At 43.7% G+C, this 6615-nt stretch overlaps 1 pseudogene; it reads left to right on the forward strand.

The window, feature by feature from the left end:
- Positions 1–2425: 2425 nt before the first annotated feature.
- LOC100390181 (olfactory receptor 51L1-like) lies at positions 2426–3618 on the forward strand (annotated as a pseudogene).
- The last annotated feature ends 2997 nt before the right edge of the window (positions 3619–6615 follow it).

Genomic DNA, 6615 nt, shown 5'->3' on the forward strand with positions numbered 1-6615 from the left:
CTGTTTCTCTTCCTGCCTCCCTCCTCTACTCTTGGTTTCTAAGCTTCCACTCAAAGTGTTTACCCTGAATTTTCTCTTTACTGATCCTCAATTCCCTTCCTCCCTTCTCAGTTCTCTCTGTAAGCATTTCTGGCCTCAGTTTCTCTCCTCTGACCCATAGCTGCCCATTCTTCAGGCTCTTCATCCCTTTCCTCTCTGCCTTACATCTCAGTTTCATCTAAGTTATACGACCCCCTTTCCTGCTAACACCAGGGGACTCTTTTCTATTCTTCGACATGTTTTCACTAGCTTTTACCATCTGCTCCATTGTTCTACTTTCTCACTGTCTTCAGCTGCACCCCTTCACTTCTTAAATGACGACGCACCCAATATTACCTGTTAGAACCATTTCCTCTCTCATCTCTCTCCCATCTGACCTTTATTACACCTCCTTTTCTCAGCCTTATCCCTCAGTCTGTTCCTCAGCCCTAGTTTTTCTCACTAGGTGTACACTGAGACCTATTCCTCAGTATTCACCCTTCTCACTGTCTCCCACTGACTCCCTTAGTCCCTGAGACTCTCAGATGATACCAGTCTTTCAAAGGTAAATGGCAGCATCTGCCAAGATCATAGTCATTATCACATTAAGGGATGAACTGGAGTTTATTCCTGTATAGTAGGAGGAGTAAAGAGTACAAACAGCATTAGAAAACTTGAAATCAGTTTTTGACTTGTAAGCAATAACAACAAATATATTTATCATTTATTGTAGCCCAGCCTCTGTCCTAAGTTATGTATAGATGGTATTTCTAGTAAAATTCATATCCATTTTAATTATAAAATAATATCTTTATTTTACCAATGAGAATGCAGAATAAATATTATATCAGACACTAACATCAAGCATAGCAATGCTTGCCTAGTGAGCATCTTCCCAGGTGCCCTTGTTTTTAGTATTAAGTAACTAATTCGAGAAAGAAATAGGCTGTGTCATAGTTTCTGCTGTTTCAAGGTACACTTATTGATATGCAGCTCTTTTTGCCATACCTATATAGAAAGTATTGCTCTATATGTTTATCTAATTTACCTGGAAGTTTACATGATTTATTAAAGTCCTGTAAATTCTGCCAGGTGTCAACCTTGATTTTTGAGGTAGCATATCTTAGAAACAACAGAAAGAAAAATCAATAGAAATCTGGCATGTTGGTACACTCTGTAACTACATTTTAAGAGAAATATATGTCAGGAATCAGAGTAAAGGTAGCAGCCTTAAAGACACAGGCTGCATAGGTTGACTTAGTAAGACTTTGTGAGAAGAATGAGACTGTCAGGGGCCCTGAGATTACACCTGAGTCCTGAGACATTGAGTTTGGAAAGAAGCAGAATAGATCTTTTTGTGATCATATGGACAGATGGAGAGAATTACATAAAAATGACAATAAGGATATGGAAAATGGAGAGCAGATCGGAGGAGGAAACTTAACGGGCATCCTAATTTTGCTTTAAAAGTTATAGGTTAGCAAAGACCTGGAATCAACCCAAATGCCCATCGATGATAGACTGGATTGGGAAAATGTGGCACATATACACTATGGAATATTATGCAGCAATCAGAAATGATGAGTTTGTGTCGTTTGTAGGGACATGGATGAATCTGGAGAACATCATTCTCAGCAAACTGACACAAGAACAGAAAATGAAACACCGCATATTCTCACTCATAGGCGGGTGATGAAAAATGAGAACACATGGACACAGGGAGGGAAGTACTAAACACTGTGGTCTATTGGGGGGAAAAGGGGAGGGCCAGTGGGAGGTTAACTGGGCATTAGCGCAGGGCTTCTGCTGTAACTGGACACCAGTCTCCTGTTGGATGTTCTGGCATCTCTGCAATGCCTTAACTTGATGGCCTCTTGATTATCCACTGACCTCACCAGCAGCCTAAACTCTTCCTCTGCATTCTTCACTATTTTAATTAACGCCATTTAATTATTTACTTAACTCTATGATAGTAAGCCTCAACCAAGGTTTTTCCTACTCCTGTTCTTGAACAGGTAATAAAAGATAGGTGGGGAGGGATAGCCTGGGGAGAAATGCCAAATGGAGAAAGGAAGCAAAACACACTGCCATGTGTGTACCTATACAACTGTCTTGCATGTTCTGTACATGTACCACCAAACCTAAAATCCAATAAAAAAATTAAAAAAAAAAAGTTATAGGTCACTTCTTCTAAAGAAAGGAAGAAGCTTGAAAGCAGTAAGTTTATACAAAGAAGAAAATTTGACAGTAGCATGTTTTTAAAAAGCAGATGAACATTCTGTGTTTGAGCCATATAAATTTTTATGAGAGAAATATTTTTAAGCCTATCTTTTATTACCTGTTCAAGAACAGGAGTAGGAAAAACCTTGGTTGAGGCTTACTATCATAGAGTTAAGTAAATAATTAAATGGCATTAATTAAAATAGTGAAGAATGCAGAGGAAGAGTTTAGGCTGCTGGTGAGGTCAGTGGATAATCAAGAGGCCATCAAGTTCAGGCATTGCAGAGATGCCAGAACATCCAACAGGAGACTGGTGTCCAGTTACAGCAGAAGCCCTGCGCTAATGCCCAGTTAACCTTCAAACACATTATCACCTTCCCCAGAGTGAATAAGCCTCTTGAAATTGACAATGCCCTCTCTATCAAGTGCCAACTTGAGCTTCTCTACGTTCTTGCTGACGGGCTTCCCAGGACTGGAGTGGGCTCACCAGTGGATCTCACTGCCCATTTTTGTAGGATACCTTGTGGCCCTTGTGGGTAATGTCACCATCTTGCATCTGGTACGAACCGACCATTTCCTCCACCAGCCCACCTGGCCATCCTGGCTGTGATGGACTTGGGCTTGTGTATGTCCACGCTGCCCTCTGTGTTGGGTGTGTTGTGGTTTGATGCTCGCACAGTGAGTTTGGTGCCCTGTGTTCTGCAGCAGCATTTCCTCCACTCTTTCTCCTTCATGGAGTCAGCCGTACTCTTTGCTATGGCTCTGGACGGCCTAGTGGCCATCCAATTCCCACTGCGCTATGCGTTTGTGCTCACAGGTCCCCATGTGGCATTGGTTGGGGTTGTGCTGAGTGTGCGAAGTGCTGCCATCACTGCTGCACCTTCGTTGCACCTGTTAACATTTAACTACTGTCACCTTGGGGTGCTCTCCCATGCTTACTGTCTTCACCGAGACATGATCCGCCTGGCCTGCTCTGACATGCATTTCAACAGACTCTATGGGCTGTGCATCATTATGCTGGCCATGGGCAGTGATGTTCTTTTCATCCTGCTCTCCTACACTGTCATCCTCCGCACAGTGCTGGCCATTGCCTCTACAGGGGAGCGGCTGAAGGCACTCAATACTTGCATCTTGCACATCCTGGCCGTGCTCTGCTTCTATGTGCCTGCACTAGGCTTGTCCATCATCCACAGGTTTGGGCACCACACCTCGCCCTTGGTGCACAACCTTATGGGCACTGTCTCTGTGCTCTTTCCACCCTTAATGAACCCTGTTATCTACAGCATCAAGACACAGCAGATTCGCAGGGCCATTCTCAAGGTGATTTCGCTGGGGAAGATAAAATTACAAATTGGAGATGGACCATGCAATTCAAAATAAGGAATTAGTTAATAACTCTAGAACCCTCTTATTGCAATGCAATTTTGTTTGCTTCTTTTCACTGATTATATATCATAAACTGGCTCTACAGTTAAAATAAAGTTGATGCTTATTGCTACTTACATATAAATGTATAAATATATAGTCACTATTTTCTTACATGAAAAATAATTATTATTTACAAGCTTTCTTGTTTGCAAGCTCAGAAAGACTTTTGTATTTTTAATTTTATGAATACATAATAGCTGTACTTAATTTGATGGGTTACAAATATTTTGGTACAAGTATACGATGCGTAATGATCAAATCAGGGTAACTGCAATATCCATCATCTCAAGCATTTAATATTTCTTTCTGATAGTAACATTTCAATTCTACTTTATTAGTTATTTTGAAATATATGATAAATTATAACTACAGTTGCCCTATTGTACCATAAAACACTAGAAGTTATTTCTCCTACCTAACTGTATTTTGGTATTCATAATCAAGCCTTCTTGATAGTCCCCTCCTAACCACTCATTCCAAATTCTAGTAACCATCATGCTATTCTCTATCTCCATGAGTTCATTATTTTTAACTCTCACATAAGAGTGAGAATATGTGATATTCCTGTTTCTGTGCCTGGCCTATTTCATTTAAAAGAATGTCCTCGAGGGAGGACTCAAGATGGCGCTGTGAGAACAACCCAGGATTGGAGCCCGCGTTGAATTCGCAAACGGTGAGTCAGTGCTGCATTTCCAGACTGATCTTTGTTGCCCACAGAAAGGGGAAACTCCCAAGTATAAAAACACACGGGACGCCAGGCAGTAGGTCTGCCTGGTGAAGCCGGCAGCCGGGGCGGCGGCGGCCGGCCCTACCCAGCAATCCCCACAGGGCGCGCTTGTCCGGGTGCCTTGTTGAACCGGCAACCTGAGACTTGAGAGGGCTGGACTTGAGACTGAACGAGACTTGCACAGTAGCCCAGCCCAGGGGATTGCAGGAACAGATCGCTTGGGATACCCAGTGGGACGAACAAAACCGCGATTTCAAACTATCCCGGGCAGACGGTCCGAGACGCTCTGTGGGGGAAGGGCGTCCACCACTACGGAGGCAACCTGCCCCAACTGATATACGCGCCCACTGCTGAGGCAGCCAGCCGTTGCCGAGGCAACCCGCCCCAACTGAGATACACGCCCACTGCTGACGCAGCCAGCCGTTGCTGAGGCAACCCGTCCCTACTGAGATACACGCCCACTGCTGACGCAGCCTGCCGTTGCTGAGGCAACACGCTACAACGAAGAGACTCCGCCGCAGGGCGTGGCGGAGACCACAGCAGAGCCGGCAGGAACAGCTCGAATCACACAACAGCAGGGCGGAGCCTCGGCAGCCAAACAGTGGCTAGTCTGCCTTTGAGCTGGGCAGGACACCTGATCGGACATCCAAAAATAAAGCCCAAACCCCTCAACACAGAGCATTTGAGAAAAAAAAAAAAGGGTTGTTTAATGAGCTGTGTTGCAGCAGAATCAAACATAGCAGCCTAACAGCCCTGAATGAACAACAGAGTGCACAGCTCAGCAATTAAACCCCTATAAAGTACAAACTGTCTCCTCAAGCAGCTCCCTGACCCCTCTATATCCAAAAGACTGTCATTAGGCAGGCATCATCCTGGGACAAAGAGAGCAGAAAAAGAAACTGGTAGCATCCCTCGCTGTGCCACGGCTACTAGAGGTGCACCCCAGACAAGCAGGGTCTGGAGCGGACCTCAACAGTCGTACAGCGAAGGGGCTAGACTGGTACAAGGAAAACCAAGCAACAGAAATACTTCATCATCAACATTCTGGGTGTCCACTCAGAGACCCAAACGAAAAGTCAGCAACTACGCAGACGACCAGCGGACAAATCCACAAAGATGGGAAGAAACCAGCGCAAAAAGGAGGAAAACACCCGAAACCAGAACACATCGCCTCCTAGAAAGGACCAAAACTCCTCACCAGCAAGGGAACAAAGCTGGACGGAGAATGACTGTGACGAAATGACGGAATTAGACTTCAGAAGATGGATAATGAGAAACTTTTGTGAGCTAAAAGATCATGTACTAAATCAATGCAAAGAAACTAAGAACCTTGAAAAAAGATTTGAAAAAAGATTCGAGGAAATGATAACAAGAATGGATACCTTAGAGAGGAATATGAATGAATTAAAGGAGCTGAAAAACACAATACGAGAACTTCGCGAAGCAAACGCAAGTTTCAATAGCCGAATTGACCAAGCAGAAGAAAGAATATCTGAAGTCGAAGACCAACTCAATGAAATAAAACGAGAAACCAAGATCAGAGAAAAAAGCGCAAAAAGGAATGAACAAAGTCTCCAAGAAATGTGGGACTATGTGAAAAGACCGAACCTACGTTTGATAGGTGTACCAGAAGGGGACGAAGAGAATGAATCCCAGCTGGAAAATACTCTTCAGGACATCATCCAGGAAAATTTCCCCCACCTAGCAAGACAAGCCAACACTCAATTGCAGGAAATACAGAGAACACCACAAAGATATTCCGCAAGAAGAGCAACCCCAAGGCACATAATCGTCAGATTCAACAGGGTTGAAATAAAGGAGAGAATACTAAGGGCAGCCAGAGAGAAAGGTCGGGTCACCCACAAAGGGAAGCCCATCAGACTCACAGCAGATCTCTCGGCAGAAACACTACAAGCCAGAAGAGAGTGGGGGCCAATATTCAACATTCTTAAAGAAAAGAACTTTCAACCCAGAATTTCATATCCAGCCAAACTGAGCTTCAGAAGTGAAGGAAGAATAAAATCCTTTGCGAACAAGCAAGTACTCAGAGATTTTGTCACCACCAGGCCTGCTTTACAAGAGCTCCTAAAAGAGGCACTACACATAGAAAGGATCAACCAGTACCAGCCATTCCAAAATCACACTGAATGCTAAAGAGCTTCAACATAATGAAGAATCTACAACAACTAACAGGCAAAACAGCCACTTAGAATCAAAATGGC

This window comes from Callithrix jacchus, chromosome 10 (genome assembly GCF_049354715.1).
Source record: "Callithrix jacchus isolate 240 chromosome 10, calJac240_pri, whole genome shotgun sequence".
NCBI classification, from domain to species: Eukaryota; Metazoa; Chordata; class Mammalia; order Primates; family Cebidae; genus Callithrix; species Callithrix jacchus.